General features: G+C 41.1%; 1 protein-coding gene across 1 annotated transcript in view; it reads right to left on the bottom strand.

The window, feature by feature from the left end:
- The window catches only part of LOC126184516 (myosuppressin), a 38,783-nt gene extending 23,067 nt beyond the window's left edge, over window positions 1-15,716 (bottom strand). The window contains exon 1 of the mRNA XM_049926910.1: window positions 15,625-15,716. The gene's annotated coding sequence lies outside the window, so the exon portion shown is untranslated. The remainder of the gene's footprint in view (window positions 1-15,624) is intronic.
- Window positions 15,717-15,926: the final 210 nt, after the last annotated feature.

Here is a 15,926-nt window from a genome sequence, read left to right as displayed (position 1 = left end):
TCTTCTATATGAGCTCAGAGAGATGCGTGCCCTTAAATAATAATAAAAAACTTCTGGACATCGTTACATATTTCTCCGCTTGTTGAAAAGAATTTTAACGAGCTTTCTTTTTTCTACATGCAGCAATTAACTCCATAATGATATTAACGGAAACAGAAAAGGATTTCAAATGCGGCAAGCAATTTGTGAACGATTAGTTCTGAATTAAATATAAATTTTTCTGATGTCACGAGGTATTCCCCAGACTCGGCAGGTCTGCGGAGTGAAACGACTCTTTAGCCCTTCTGTTAAACACTATTTTCTGCCCCCTTACACAGCAATATAAAGATACAACAGTCAAGATTCTCAAACTTAATGCAACGTTTCACGGTAGTTACACACACATTTAACCCATATTCCGCAAGGTACAGTTTATTGTGGGGGTACGTGACACAAAAACTAGCTTCTCCCTCTCGTGTTTTATCACTGAACGGAGCAAAGCAGAAAATTTTGCCTTTGCGTGCTTTCTTGTTTTCGTTTCATTTTTCTTGCAGGATACGTCTGATAGGAGTAGCAGCAACACTTCAATGTGTGTAACGGTATAAGAAATTATGACAATAGCCCTTCGTGAGGGCCCGCATCTCGTGGTCGTGCGGTAGCGTTCTCGCTTCCCACGCCCGGGTTCCCGGGTTCGATTCCCGGCGGGGTCAGGGATTTTCTCTGCCTCGTGATGGCTGGGTGTTGTGTGCTGTCCTTAGGTTAGTTAGGTTTAAGTAGTTCTAAGTTCTAGGGGACTTATGACCACAGCAGTTGAGTCCCATAGTGCTCAGAGCAATTTGAACCAACCTTCGTGAGGGAACCAATGTCTGTCTTACAGTTCCTAAAGTATAATCAGCATCCAATGACTCTTCTTACGCGCAGTCATAACATTCATATCTAACACTCATTTAAACGAAGCGCTACAAATGTATTGCCATTGTGGTTCACGAAGTGCTGCAACTGCCACACACAAATAGCACTCATATGATTTAATATTAAATTTTCGCACTTCGTAGTCTATCCCATTGACATACCGTAAATATATCTACAGTAACGGAACCAAATGCGTCTTGTTGGCACACGCCCTGATTTAAGTTAAAAACTTACTTCAATTTTCATTGGTATTTTAACTACATATCTCCGTCATTTTACTGTTTCAGTAGGAAGGTGAACTTGTTGTTTTCATAGTGTCTGATTCGTTTGGATCCGTCGCGAGGATTGTGCCTGATCTAAAGATTGTCCACGTGATTGGAGATAAACTCTGTCCACAGGGCGGCAGCTGTAGGGGTAGAACGTCCAGAGAGCACACATCCGCTCGGCAAAATTGCGGAAGTTAAGCAGGTGTGGCAAGTCCCATGAGAGACAGTGCCGTCTTCATTACTTCCAACAATACATCTTCGGGCCTCAGCGCCAAACCGTTGCAGGCGCCTATGTCAGCCACCTTCTAGGCGAAGCACAAGAACTCACGAGTAGCTTTTCCTAAAATAAATTCAAACCATTGAGGTAGCAGTAGGGAATCTGTGAGATTATGCCCTGTGTTATACTAAGAATATCTGTGACTATACTAGATGAAATTTTGACGCACAAGGAAAGCAGCGCATCTGCGATAGGGATCTGAGTCATTCCAAATCAATAATTTGATTCAGTTTTTTTAAACATTTCAGACCTGCATTTCGCATAGAACAACCGGTGATAAATTAATACCTCACATCTTGTAATCCATCACGGCGAGGAAGTTTCGTAAGTCATTCACATCCCGCACTTTTCATATGGTTTCTAGCAGGTATATTTACTGAACAGGCGACTGCTAGAATACATTCTTCGCCGTTTACGAAAACGTGTATACTTTTGGGCAGCATACTCGTTGCAGCCTCCTCTCCATCGAGCGAGGTAGTATAGTGGTTGAGATAATGGGCTCGCATTGGAAAAGACTGTTGTTCAGATCTCGGTCTGACCATTAAAATTTGGTTATGTCGCGGATTTCCAGTTCATGTTTATCGGATACCAGAATGATTCACAGTCCACTGGCGAAGGAGTTTTCAATGAAAAACTATGATGATCTGCGTTTAAACATGTATCTGTTATTAGACATTTTATTTCCATGGGTATATATTCAAAGAGCTTTCTTATAGGAAAGTGTAGATTACGTTTCCTTCTCAAAAATGGTTCATATTGCTCTGAGCACTATGGGACTTAACTTCTGAGGTCATCAGTCCCCTAGAACTTAGAACTACTTAAAGCTAACTAACCTAAGGACATCAGACACATCCATGCTCGAGGCAGGATTCGAACCTGCGACCGTAGCGGTCGCGCGGTTCCAGACTGTAGCGCCTAGAACCGCTCGGCCACTCTGGCCGGCTAACTTTTCCTTCTACTGTTATATTTCTGAATATCGCAGCGGAATTGGATGTTGACAACAAATTTCATCAGAGAATAAAGTTCTCTATTTATTGTATTCCCAGCTACTTAAATAGATGGCTGTAACATTTATACGCGTGAACCTTACTCATAAACTCAATGATCCTTTTTTTGTTCTAAATGAAAATATGTTCCTGGCTTGACCACTTCAAGAACATGCATATTCCATCATGTTTTCGTATCGCTATGAAATGAGGATTAGTTCACTTGATGATATTTAAACTGGTTTAAACTTCGCGCACATGATTGTTACAGTATATCTGTCGTGCCAATCAAATGGTGACACGACATATAACTTTTCACTAAAATCTCTCTTCGACTCAGTGATTTGATCATCAGAGTGACGATAGGCTCTACGTTTGGTCATTTATACCATCACCTGATCATCTTCTAGTCCGTGAGCTCCAGAGAACACATCATTTTTGTCTCTCACGCCCTTTCTGTAACTGATGACCCTACCTACATGTGGATTAAGCACGTGACGTTGCTGTACGCGCAGTGCTTTTCTACGTTGCAAATGATTGTCGACGTGGGGGAGTCTGTCGGCTGATTTGTTATAGACAGACGAAATTCTCAACTTATGACAGATTTTTTTTCTCTATTCAAGTGTTACATACAACAGACTGTGAGTCCACTGGAGAAGAACACTCGGGCATTGTGCGGACTGAGTACGAAACCAACACGGACAGTTCTTAAATATTCGTATGTAGTATTCATATTCGCAATACCCTTAACTAATTTACGGAAACTGTGGAAAAAGTCCAGAAAGTGTGGAGAAGCTTTGGTACCATGTTCTTCCTTGAAAAGTAACAACCAATGAATTATTCTTGAGGCTGAAAAAAGTTTAACATTTTAGAAGGAAATTTCTATCGGTAGAACTATTATTTTTAAATACGTATGTTTCAGTTTAGTCATCAACTTGTAACCAAATTCTTATTAGAAAACAGTTTTTGGAAGCTTGGTGGATGTGGTGTCATTGACCAGACTAGATAAGAGTTTTTTCACTTCATACCTAATTGAGCAGTTTTCCTATACGAACTGTGAGTGTTTAGTCCTATCTTTGACTGTTTCTCGTAGGTAACTCTAACGAGTACTTATAGAATGCAATTTCGTGCTTGTACAGGATGGGGCAAATGAAAGTGGCCCGGACGAGTGGAAACGACTGGACGTGAATGTATGCATATAACCACACCCCAACAGGATGGAGCAACTGCCCATACAGCCGGCCGAACCTTGGAGCACATTTACACAACCTTCACGTCTGACAGATTTGTTAGCAGAGGTCAGTCTAGTCGCGGCCCTAGCTGGCCACCTAGATCACCTGACCCGTCAACGTGCTATTTTTTTCTGTGGGGAACCCTCAAGTCTAACGTGTATCGTAAGAATCCTCATAGTCTTCAAGAGCTGCAGCAGAACATTTTGGATGAGATTGCAGCAATTCCAGCAGTCTAGCTTCGATCTGCCTTCAGCAGCTTGCTGGCCAGGACCCAAAAGTGCCAAGAGATGAATGGTGGTCACATCTGATATGGTCAGTTTAGTACTGTATTTCCTTTCCTCTTCTGTGATTCCTTGTACCCTGTAGCTCTGGTCTCAGGGGCAAATTTTTATTTGTCTCACCCCGTATTAATGACAATGAAGTGAGGATAAAGGTACCGCCGAACTTGAAGTCCCCATCCTACAAAACGATTAAAGTAAGCAACGTCACATACTGATCATGAAAGATTCTTCTATCACAAGAATTTGAACGCGTTAACCACATGTCTTGCGCCATTATACTAATATGCGTCTAGCGACCTCATCTACGAAAGCAAGTTGTGAAATCGTGGTTCTCCCTGCGAACGACCTACTGCTTGACGTTACAGCACATCGGTTATTTACTGCTGTAACGAGCGAGTAGAGACAGTGAAATAACTAAAGACAAATATAATTTTCAAATGATGGAAGGAAACTTCGTGTTTCACCCGTTTCCCAGTCAACACTTTACTTTTCAGATTCAGAGTCGAAATGAACCCCATCTGTTAAAAAATAAAAAATAAAGGCTGTGTCAACTCTGCCCCGTTTCCTCAAACATTATCAAATAGTGGGACATTTTAAACTGCTTCCTAAATTCACCACTTTTGTTTACGAAGGTGTGTTGGTGTGCCATTATTTGAATGCTCTTATGAGCTAATATCGTTCGTGAATGTGGGCAGCAGATGTCCGTTGATTGGAGGTTGACAATATTCAGCGAGTTTTCCTGATGTCTCGTGCAGCAGGAAATCGGATATTTGCACATACGAGACTGGAAATTACTTTATGCGCAAACAACGGATATCGCGTGCGCCCGGTAGGCGACGGACATCGATTGAAATGCGTTTGAAGTATACCTTACGTTAAATATATATGACGTATTTTTCCGTAAATATGGGACACAAACTTCGAGAAAAAGCAATATGTATTTGTTGTTATTCGATGTTTCATGGCAACAGTGGAACGATAGCAGCTGTAGTATTGCAACAAAGCGAGAGTAACGGTGATCCATCGTAATCGAAAATACTTTTTGCGACAACGCATTCCTGTCTTCACCGTGACTTGCATTATTAGCTACTTTGTATCCGAAACCAACTACTGTTTATAGCCTATCGTGATTAATGAAAAGTTTCTGATGCATTAACAGACGTTGCGTCTTGTTGTATTATGAAATAATTCGATACGTCGCCGTCCTCTGCTAACATCAATGTCGAGTGTCAGTGAAGGTGAGAAGTCGAAATAAGGAGCCATGTTTGACTGAAGAAGCAAGATGTGACAAAAAAGCTCGAGATGCTATCTTCTCGAAAGTTGCGGAAATACAGTGTAACAGCCGGCCGCGGTGGTCTCGCGGTTCTAGGCGCGCAGTCCGGAACCGCGCGACTGCTACGGTCGCAGGTTCGAATCCTGCCTCGGGCATGGATGTGTGTGATGTCCTTAGGTTAGTTAGGTTTAAGTAGTTCTAAGTTCTAGGGGACTGATGACCACAGCTGTTAAGTCCCATAGTACTCAGAGCCATTTGAACCATTTTGAACAGTGTAACAACGAAAAAACGATTGTGGCTTGTGTAGTGTTCTGAACTAATTGGTGCAACCAGTGAGAGGATTTTAGCAGCATTAACATTCACCCCAAATCTTGAGAGTCAATTTCCTTCTTGTAGCGTTCTCTGCTAGGATCCGACCAGCGAGGGGAATCTGCAGTATCAACATGCTGCTCATATTTGGAGGATTATTTTTACAGAATATGGTACAGGCTACGTCACTGTTCCTCTAAATTCCTCGCTGTCCTCTCGGAGAGCTTATTAAGACAAAATGGCTAAATAAACTTGGAGGACAGTGCCTACAAAATATGTTGGTTGCACCAAAATCCTTTGTGCAAATGATCAAATCACATTTATCAGCAGCACTAAACATTCCCATTTTCAATAAATATAACGTAATCATAAAGAATTCTGAAAATCAGTTCTATTATTATACTGGAGTCAATCTACTTTTTTTAAAAAAAATCTTACTGTCACCATAAGTTAGTTAACTTAACAATTGCATTCTTTGGACAGTAAGCTACCATAGCTTGTTCCATGACATTTAACAATCCTGAATATGACATTTTCACGCACCTGAGGCCTTGCTAGAAACCTAAAGCAATATTGTGAAAATAACTAATGAATTTTAACTCATGGACTGTCAGTTTCGTAAAGAAAATAGAGGTTACTAGTTCTTAATACAATGGCTCGACTGATCCTTGTTCTAAGACCACAGCTGATGCGTTTCTTCATCTTGTGGTGATATTTCTGTGGGAGAGCTCAGTATTTGCGCCTACGTTTACTTGAATAATAAATTTGTTTCAAAGACTCCGCCTTGAGAAAAACGCAATTGCTTTTTTCGTCTTCATGAAAAATACTGAAAAACGATAAATTGCACTTTGCTTAAGATGGGATGTTTTCAAAATATTTACTATTGCGTTTCTGGTGAACTGCCTCTGGTAAAATTAAGAGCTGTGTCCTCACTGTCGAGACTGTTTTAATTAGTAAAGAGTGCGCTTCGTCTTTATTTCTAACCATGATGTTGTGACTCATTCTCATTGCTGCGTGTGGGACGTAGAGAAATGTGAGGGTAGGGTAACTGTTTATTCCTCAGTGTAATGGGTCCATTGTTTGTGCTATGTGGGTATTTGCGCACTCTAGTGTTGTGCTCGTGTTTTTATGGATAGGTAAGGAATGAAACGAATGAAGGGCGAAACTTGGTGTCAGTATACGGTATAAGGATCTAGAACAGCGGTAAGAGGACTGACAATATTTATAACTCCATGGTGGCTCAGGTCCTTCACCATGAGAAACTGGGGGTAGTTCGGGGATTGAACGCAGATATTGGCTGATCGTGTGGTGCTCTGGAATTTCGTTGCACTACTTCTAACCACATTTACAGACAAATACTGACGATATTACTTGTTCTATCACTAGTAATTCAACGACTTAGGACTGAGTATTACGGAGGTAGATATTAACCCATTGCGTAACGGAAGTATCCCGTCGTCGCTCGACTTGAGTACTGCAGACTCAAATACGTCAAGTGCCCCAAGATAAATAGGAGTAGTGCCTGTGCTTTCAAGACAAGGTTAAAGCCCGTATCTTGGGCTGACGGGGTTCCAGCATAGAAATGCTTCGAATTCCACGTTGCGGTGGAATTCTAGTCGACCACACAGTTTTGTCTTCAGGGAGCATCAAACATAAGCCGTAGTTCAGATCAAACGTTAATTCTGTGTTGCAACATCCATAAAATAACTGCAGAATTACTTTCAGGTATCATGGCTCTTGGGCGTGTGTTGCAGCCTATGATAAGCCACACATCATAAGATCAAATCCCACGTATTGCATTTCGCGTAAGGACCACGAAGATAAGATACGAGCAATTAGAGCTCAATAAGGAGGCATATAAATAGTCGTTTTTCCCTCGCTCTTTTTGTGAGTGGAACATGACAGGAAACGACTAGTAGTAGTAGAGGGTACTCTCCGCCACGCACCGTGCTGTGGCTTACGGTGTATTTATGCAAACGTAGATGTAGTTGGTGCGTGGGACGTCACGGAGGACCCATACAACAGTGCAAAGAAGTTTCTTTTAATGAAGAATAACGGCACGCTGTATGGAGTCCTTATGGGAGTGAGCGAGCTTGGCGAGTACCTGGTGAACGATACCTATCACCTGCAAAGTGCCTTCAGTGCATTTTAAATGTTAGGCAAGCACATCGTTGATCTGTACTTCTTGGAAAGATCTCCAGTATCTTGCTACTGGACAACACGTAAGTACTGACGTTTCGCGGATAGTGTGACGACGTATGTGATGTGTAAAGCTGGGGACCTGTTTGTAAATTGGTAGTAAGGCATAAAAATGAAAGATCATTCATTCGTATTTCACAGTATGGGATAATCAGTTACGTACCTAAAGCGTTGTGGTCTGTTCAGAACTTTAAACCTAATTGAATATTTAAATAATTTAGCTTGCAACACATTCTTCATACTAGACCACAAATACCAACACAGAGAACCCCTGTATATGATAAATTGCTTTCTATTTCGTGCAGAACTGGTATCGAACGAATGGGGAATTAGCTTGTGATAGAGATGAATGGTATAAATTTAATAAATGATCCAACAATAGTCTTCTCGTTGAAATGGACCTGTGAGGAAATGTTGACTGCATGGAGGCTGATGGTGGCTCACTGATTAAAGCCATCGACACAGAGGACCAGGCAGTTAACGTTGATGTACACACAAACGAGAGATCCAGTTTCACGAGAGACAGCGCCGTCGGCACGTGGGATGATCTGGTTAAAGTGATTTTGCGCTCTTAGCGCTCTCCAGTGGCAGATGCTGGCTTTATTTGGCTCGCAAAAAATACAATTTGTCTACGAAAACGACAAGTGTAAAATTCCTACATTAGTTCCATTGAAGCGCACATTTTCTCCCTTGTTCATATGTTAGCCATGTTGTGCTGTCTATGAAATATGTAATTAATAACTGCAAAATCTGTGAACATGTAATAAGACAAAAAGGAAAGCTGCATGTTCAGTCAATAAAGACATCAGCATACAAAAATTTACGAAATCGAACAATCTCACTCTAACAGAGAGCGCGCTTACACTGTATTTACATACATCAAGTATTACAGAAATTATTTATACTAATTTTGTAAAAAAGTTCCATCTTTTAGAAAACGCGAAAATGAAAAAAAATTAGATATAACTGGCGTTGATCCCTCTACAGACGTACAGCGCATTATGTACATGACGCTTCTACTCACAACACTATGCTGTAGCTTTCTTGGAATTTTCTATTTTATAACATTGTTCTAGAGACTTTATTCGCCAAAATATTATTATCTGACATTTAACTATAACAAATCCTAACAAGAACGACACGTTTTTCGTGACTTTTCAATGAGTTCTAGCCTTAAAACGGGTTATTTTTATAACACGCTAGTTATAATGCGAAAATAACTAACTAAATAAGAAAATTCTTTAACATCAATATGACGTTCCCCGTCATTTTATTACAACAAATCGTACCAATAATGATTCGTTCCAGAGATATTCAATGTGTTGGTGCTTAGAACAGCATATATTCGTAGGGTATAACATACAAGGAACCGAATATAGGCTTATACTGAAGACGACAAAAACAATATGGTGTCTTGCTTTCTGCGGGCATCATGCTTCCTGTTCGTGACATAGGTAGCGTTCTTGCGTCCTGTTGGTTCTACCTTACGTGACACGTTACCTAAACAACAGAACTTATTTTGTAGCCGGCCGGAGTGGCCGTGCGGTTCTAGGCGCTACAGTTTGGAACCGAGCGACCGCTACGGTCGCAGGTTCGAATCCTGCCTCGGGCATGGATGTGTGTGATGTCCTTAGGTTAGTCAGGTTTAATTAGTTCTAAGTTCTAGGCGACTGATGACCTCAGAAGTTAAGTCGCATAGTGCTCAGAGCCATTTGAACTTATTTTGTGTTTCACCTGACGAAATGGCACCTCAACGTGAAATAGCACGAAGTGACGTCACAAAACTCATTGAACGCCACGTCTACGTTAGCAAAGTCGGCCCATGTCGCGACGGTTTATGAGACTGGACTCGTACGTGTCTATAGCAGAGTTCAAATCCTCACCCAGATATCCAGATTCAGTTTTTCCACCGTTTCCAGAAGCTGCAAAACGCAAATTCATGAATGACTGCTTTGAAAAGTGCGAAGCTAATTTCCTTCCCCATTCTCCTCCTATACGAGTTTGGGCTCCATCTCTAACGACCTTGTGGTCGACGGGACGTTAAATTTTAATTTTCCTTCCTACCTTGCTGTAACTTCATGCGCACGTGGGGGTGTTTTAGTCAGATAGTGTGTATATCAAAGAACAGCACAGATGTATATATTTACTCTAACAGTCGACAATGAAGAAATGCGTGGTAGATTACAAAAACCTAGTAAAACCGCTTGTAGTCTACGGAATCTCTCTGGGAAGAAAAATACATATATTTCAGTACCCAATATGTTCTGAAATAGCATTGCTCCTTGAGTAGAATTTTCTCTTCTTCAAGGAAGAAATTCAACGCATTTCTGCTTGGAATACTTTTTAAAGATAACAATTTCCTTGACCCGCAACTAATGCTATTTCTCAAGCGTACTTTATGACAGACGACAAGACTTAAAGTATGCTGTAGAAATCGATGTCGTTGAAATCAGAAGTTTGCTTTGTGAAAGGACTAACATAGTATCTGGTAGCAACAACTTACGTATTTGCGTAACATTTAGAGTAAATCAGAATGAACGAGAACCCTACGACGCGCCCTCTCAGTTACGGTTCCAGTAATTGATGTTAGCTGCAAATATTTGGCGACAACTATAACGGATTCAATGTTGAAATATTCTGTTTAGAGCCGCATCTACGAGGCAGGTGTCTTATCTGTCGATTGCACCCTTCAAGAAATGACATCAGTTGGAGTGAGCTGTCCATGAACCCTTTGTCAGATCATCCCAACTCCTGCAGGCTTCAGTTTACAGAAGATGACCCGCACTAACTCATCTGGTAGGTCGCAGCAGTTTGTCCTACTGTTGTTACGTTTCGTTACAAGTTGCAAATCTTCAAGTATCAGTCCCTTACCAGTGCGAAATACATTCCAGAGGACACTGTCCCTGCTGTCAAATTCACTCGTTTTACTTTCCATTCACGGAAAGACTACGGGGGAAAACTATTGCTTATTCACCTCTATTTGTTCTGTAATAATTAAACCTTATCTTCGCCATACCTGAATACGCGGTACGCGGACAGCTGCTCAGTATCCTAACATTCCCAAGTGAAAAGTGACCCTAAAATTTTATATTTAATTTTCAGCCACTAGTTCTTGCTCTAGACACATTCCAGCTTTTTCAAGGGTAGAAAACTAAATTGTTATAAACTGAAAATACTGTCTGCCATTGTAAACCGACTCTCATTTGTATGCAAGGCAGCTAAGAAAGGCGACAATTTCCTAAAATTAATCTTGTACTAAAAGAGACGGAGACATTTAGAATGCTCTATCACAAGTTGGAAACATGATAAACCAGTCGGTAGCTCGTTGTTTTGACATAACCATGAAAATAACAGAATGAAAGTTTTTGACGAAGTCAGGGAAGGTCATGCGCGTGCATTAAACCCGCTGATGACGGGGATCTCTCGTGATTCGGAAACGAGATATGATAGAGAAAGACAATGAGTGAAATCTACAACAAGAAGAAACATTGCTTCCGATAAAAGTAATAACAAAACACACTGTACTTCAGTGCTAAAATACTCCGACTTGGAAATCGCCTCGATCGTCTTCGAGGTCTGAGAATACGTTTTCTAATTTCGCAGAGTTTTCAGAGAAGTCTCGAATCAGGTATCCTTGCACAGAATGTGAGCGTAATTTTATCTCGACTGATCCAGGAAAATCATGAAGCACCTCAACAGTGACAGATACGGCGGATACCAACTACGGACCTTCTAGCAACCAGTATAGAGTCAATTACTTCGCCGACCGAAACATGTTGCTGGTGGCAAATAACACACCGCGCCTATAATAACATGACTATTACATTTTATTTAATTTCATTTTGATCCATCGGTACTCTACAGTTTTGTTTGCTGTAAGATATTTCTTATAAAAGTGCAAAATGATTTTGTTGCAGTTACCTAGTGCAAATAATGTTTTCTATGTATACGTCAAATTATCAACCACTTTCAATACATGTTCCTGCAGAAATATTTATGTTAAGGCAATTATTATTACAGAAGGAAAATTTCTTGCTAGTGAGTGAATTCTACCTGGTGTTTAGAAGGTTGGAATGTTAGAACCGATTTTCGCATCGACGGAGAAAGCATGAAAACGCAAACGTATGTTGCGCTAGGACTGGGTCCGAACCTTTCTGTTCCCGAGTATTAATCCAGTATCTTAGTCACTGCTTCGTCATTCTGTTCTTTCAGATATCTCATAGTGAGATGCAAAACATCTCGAAATGTAGTGACATACTGAGAGTTGTAATTCTGACGCCTCAGGAAATGCCTGTTGACAACATATGGCATGAGAGGGAGAGGACTAGGTTTTCCCTTCTCAAATGCCATCTCCTAGCAGGCTGCGGTATTACACGAGCATGGGTGTTGTGACATCACAGCCTCTAAGCCTCGTTTTAGGTGCTTTCTTGGAATGTGGTTAGCAAGTTAGAACGGCCATTGTTTCCGGGGAGAGAGGTAGGGGTTGCTCAGGTGCTTGTACACAGGAAGTGAGCATTATGTGGCGCATTGGCCAAATCTGTTTGAAACGCTTTAAACGCGATGCAGCTAGAGGTGCTATGAACAATTACAATCGGACTTGAGCATTTGTTTCTGTACGATGGATGCACAAGATTGAGCATCTTGCCGATGTTCCAGTCACCAGCAGTTTAGAACAGACTCTGAGTATCGAATATATGTTTGTTCTAATTTAGAAAATTGCATTTATCTGTATCATTTGGTAGCTGTGCCTGCATTTGCCTATATCATATGACAGACAGTGGTAGAAGGCCGACAAGATTGTCGGACTCTTTTCAAAGATTTTTGCGGACTCCTAGACGGTAGATTGATCGAAGTCTGACTATTTGGACAGTCGAATACAAATTTCCCATTGAAAAGAAATCGAGTTGTTATAATAAATATTATTGACGAGTGTTAGGTTTCATTGTTCAATGCATCTCGAAGTACGCTTGAGTTTAATTCATTTTATAATGTTCGATTAACACGAATGACATAATTTTCTAAAATATTGTTGTTACCTATTGATATTAGGAGAAGTAGCGAAGAACGCTGTCACTATGTCCGGGCAACTGTATGGACCCACAAATCGCGATACGCTTCCCACCCCGGCGGGGTCAGGGATTTTCTCTGCCTCGTGATGACTGGGTGTTGTGTGATGTCCTTAGGTTAGTTAGGTTTAAGTAGTTCTAAGTTCTAGGGGACTGATGACCATAGATGTTAAGTCCCATAGTGCTCAGAGCCATTTGAACCAAATCGCGATATCGATTTCCGTCAACCACCAGCGTTGAAGGCTGACAGTTGTTTGCAGATCCCTGCCCCTTGACGTGAAGAAACGTTAAAAATAATCAAATGAATAATTCGTTAAGGAACTTCAAACGTACCTTATATAGCAGCATAGTATTGAGGTGGAACAACAACGAAAAGATGTCATCTACAGATATGTTGCGTGTCAGAGCCATTGGAGGAGGAATAAAAAAAAAGTGTTCTTGTTCCATCGCATTCGAACTTACCTATTCAGGAAGTACCAAACAAGAATTAATCCTAGTTCAAATACGGATTTAGTACTTATAGTCCAGATTGCTAGTAAAGCCTGCCGATACTTCAGAAATGAAACATAATGCTACTGGCGAACATCATATAGACTTTTTGAAACTGATTTTACGATACTTTATTGCGAAATTATTTAACAGAAAATCGTGGAAGGAACATTTTACATTATATTCAACGGGTGAATTTTTGCTGAAGTGTTACGTTACAGTCTTAGATGGCGCGCGTGTTTCTGAGTTTCTGCGATCTTAACTATCGAAGAAATTTAAAAAAGTTCTGGCAGGCTGACTAGGTTCTCTGGGTTTCCTTTGGCTGAATGGTCGCTGGCTAGAGTTCTGGTGTGTTTACGGGAGGGATTTTAATCTGTCTGTCCTACTCCTCTGTGGTGCTGTGTGTTGTCTTATGGCGGCGTCGATACGCAGTGGTGACTACAGGGGCTTGTTGCCTCGCCCTTGTACAGCGCCGGCTACAAGAGGCACAGAAGTACCTCGCGGGAAGCTGCTGAATACAATATAGCATGCGAAGAGCGCCTAGTAAGTACTTTACATGAAAATTATCCAAAGAGCGAACTGAAATGTACAATTTGAAAGTGAAATGAACATTTTAAACACTATCTATTTTTGCAATATTCTATTCAAAACTTCTTAATACGTTCTGAAATTATCTAACATTTAAGGTATATTCTACATACATTTAAAAATCGTGAACATTTAATAAAAAAATTCGTTAACGAGAAAGAGGGATATTCTCACTACAATGAACAAATTCTCAACATCAAACCAAAATGAAATAAATGTTTCCAACGATTTATACTATAAAAATATGTGCAAGATGGATAATTCGACAGTTCAACAAGGGAAATTCTGTTGTTTATGGAACAGAAAAATAAAACTGTTAGACAGTTAAGAAGCGCAAAGAGTTCCCCAAAACAGAATATTTGACAATGACATGCCAGAAAGTATCTCTTTCATTAATTTTTCTAGCTCGTACGCTAACTGTGCTTTACGACGTACTAAAGTAAGAAGAGTTCTAAATGAAAGGTAGAAATCGAAGTTTTAAAAATCATGAATACTGCCACGATTGGTGATATGTTACTTGTCAGAAAAGTATCGTAAATATTAGTCGTAGTATTTTAAGCTTCCGACGTAAGTTATCGAAGTGTATGTACTGAAATTTTTTGTCGAATGGTCTGGATTGCTAGATGCAGTCGTGTTGCCTAGGAAAGTGCTTCGGGCCGGTGGAGATCTTCGCACTGCGAAGAAAAAAATTCTTAAGATCGAAATGAAATGAGAAGAACACTTCCGACAATAAAGACCTTGAAAATATGTACAAGAACCAGAATTCGACACGTCAGAATGGATTTTCAGTTGCGTATAAAACCGAAAAAGGGATTTGTTAAATGTACATGAGAGCTGAAGGTTCACCAAAACAGAATATTTGAAAAGGCCGTGACAGAAAGGATCTCTTTTATTCATGTTTTGTGGCTGGCAAATTAAATGGAAGTTACTGTGTTCTAGATCATGCTAACGTAACTGAGAGGCAGAAAAAAGTTAAAAACACGGGAATACTGCCACGATTAAAATTTTTTCAGACTTTCTTTGGAAAAATGTTATGAGTGAGTTGTCACAAATATTAGTCGTAATGTTTTTAAATTTCCACGAAAATGTATGTAAGTCCATGATGGACTACTTTTCAAGGGCTGCGTCTGTGTAGGTGAAATTATTGGTATATTGATGGAGTGACTTTTATTTTTACTTTAAACACCACTGCGCTTTTCGATGGTTATGCCGTCATTTTCAGGTGGATTACGGTATTTTTATGTGTTTGAATTTTTTTCGTGACATACAGATGCGTCGTCTATCTGGCACAGCGCTGTGACGGGGAGCTTATGTGTCGTCTTGCACGAGTATCTGGGCGAATATGTATGCTGCCATAGCGAACTCCACGTGTTTGTCACTACAGACTTTCCAGTGTTACAGTATTTACACATAATTGTTGAAGCACTGGAAAGTATGCGGTGTCAAACATGTACAGTTCGATATGACAGCTTACAACAATCATATTCGTCCAGATATTCATGCAAGACACGTAATATACCTGCCACAGCGCTGTCTGCCAAATAGCCGACACACAAGTACCTTACAAATAAATTCAGCTATATATAAATATCGCATTCCACCTGAAGCTATTGACATTACCAGTGAAACACGTAGTGGTGTTTCAAATAAAAAGGAAAGGACTGAACAGTATACCAGTAATTGTATTCGTCTTAGGGTGAGTAAGGAAACTGTGTCGGGAGGTCCAGGTGCCTAGCGGCAAGGAGCGGCGGGCCAGAGGCTGCTCACCTGCGTGTAGAGAAGCAGCGAGAGGGATGGAGTTGGCGTCGGCGTCGGCGTCGGCGTCGGTGTGAGCGTCGGCAGCGCGGCGCGCCTCTTATAGGCGCCGCGGGCTCGCCCCGCCCACCCCCACTCCGCTGCCGCTGCCGCTGCCGCTGGACCGCCACCCCCGCTCACCACCGCCGCCCCGGCCGCTTTAAATACCGTCATCTCCATCGATACGCCTCCGCATGTCGCACGAGGGTGCCGAATCACGTACACGAGCAGTGGCACGAGCCGATCCGCCTTGGAAGCACGTGGCTGACCGAGTG

The sequence above is a fragment of the Schistocerca cancellata genome, chromosome 4, assembly GCF_023864275.1.
Source record: "Schistocerca cancellata isolate TAMUIC-IGC-003103 chromosome 4, iqSchCanc2.1, whole genome shotgun sequence".
In the NCBI taxonomy this organism is placed as follows: Eukaryota; Metazoa; Arthropoda; class Insecta; order Orthoptera; family Acrididae; genus Schistocerca; species Schistocerca cancellata.
Note: the sequence above shows the minus strand (reverse complement) of the source record. Positions and strands in the feature narration are given on the sequence as shown.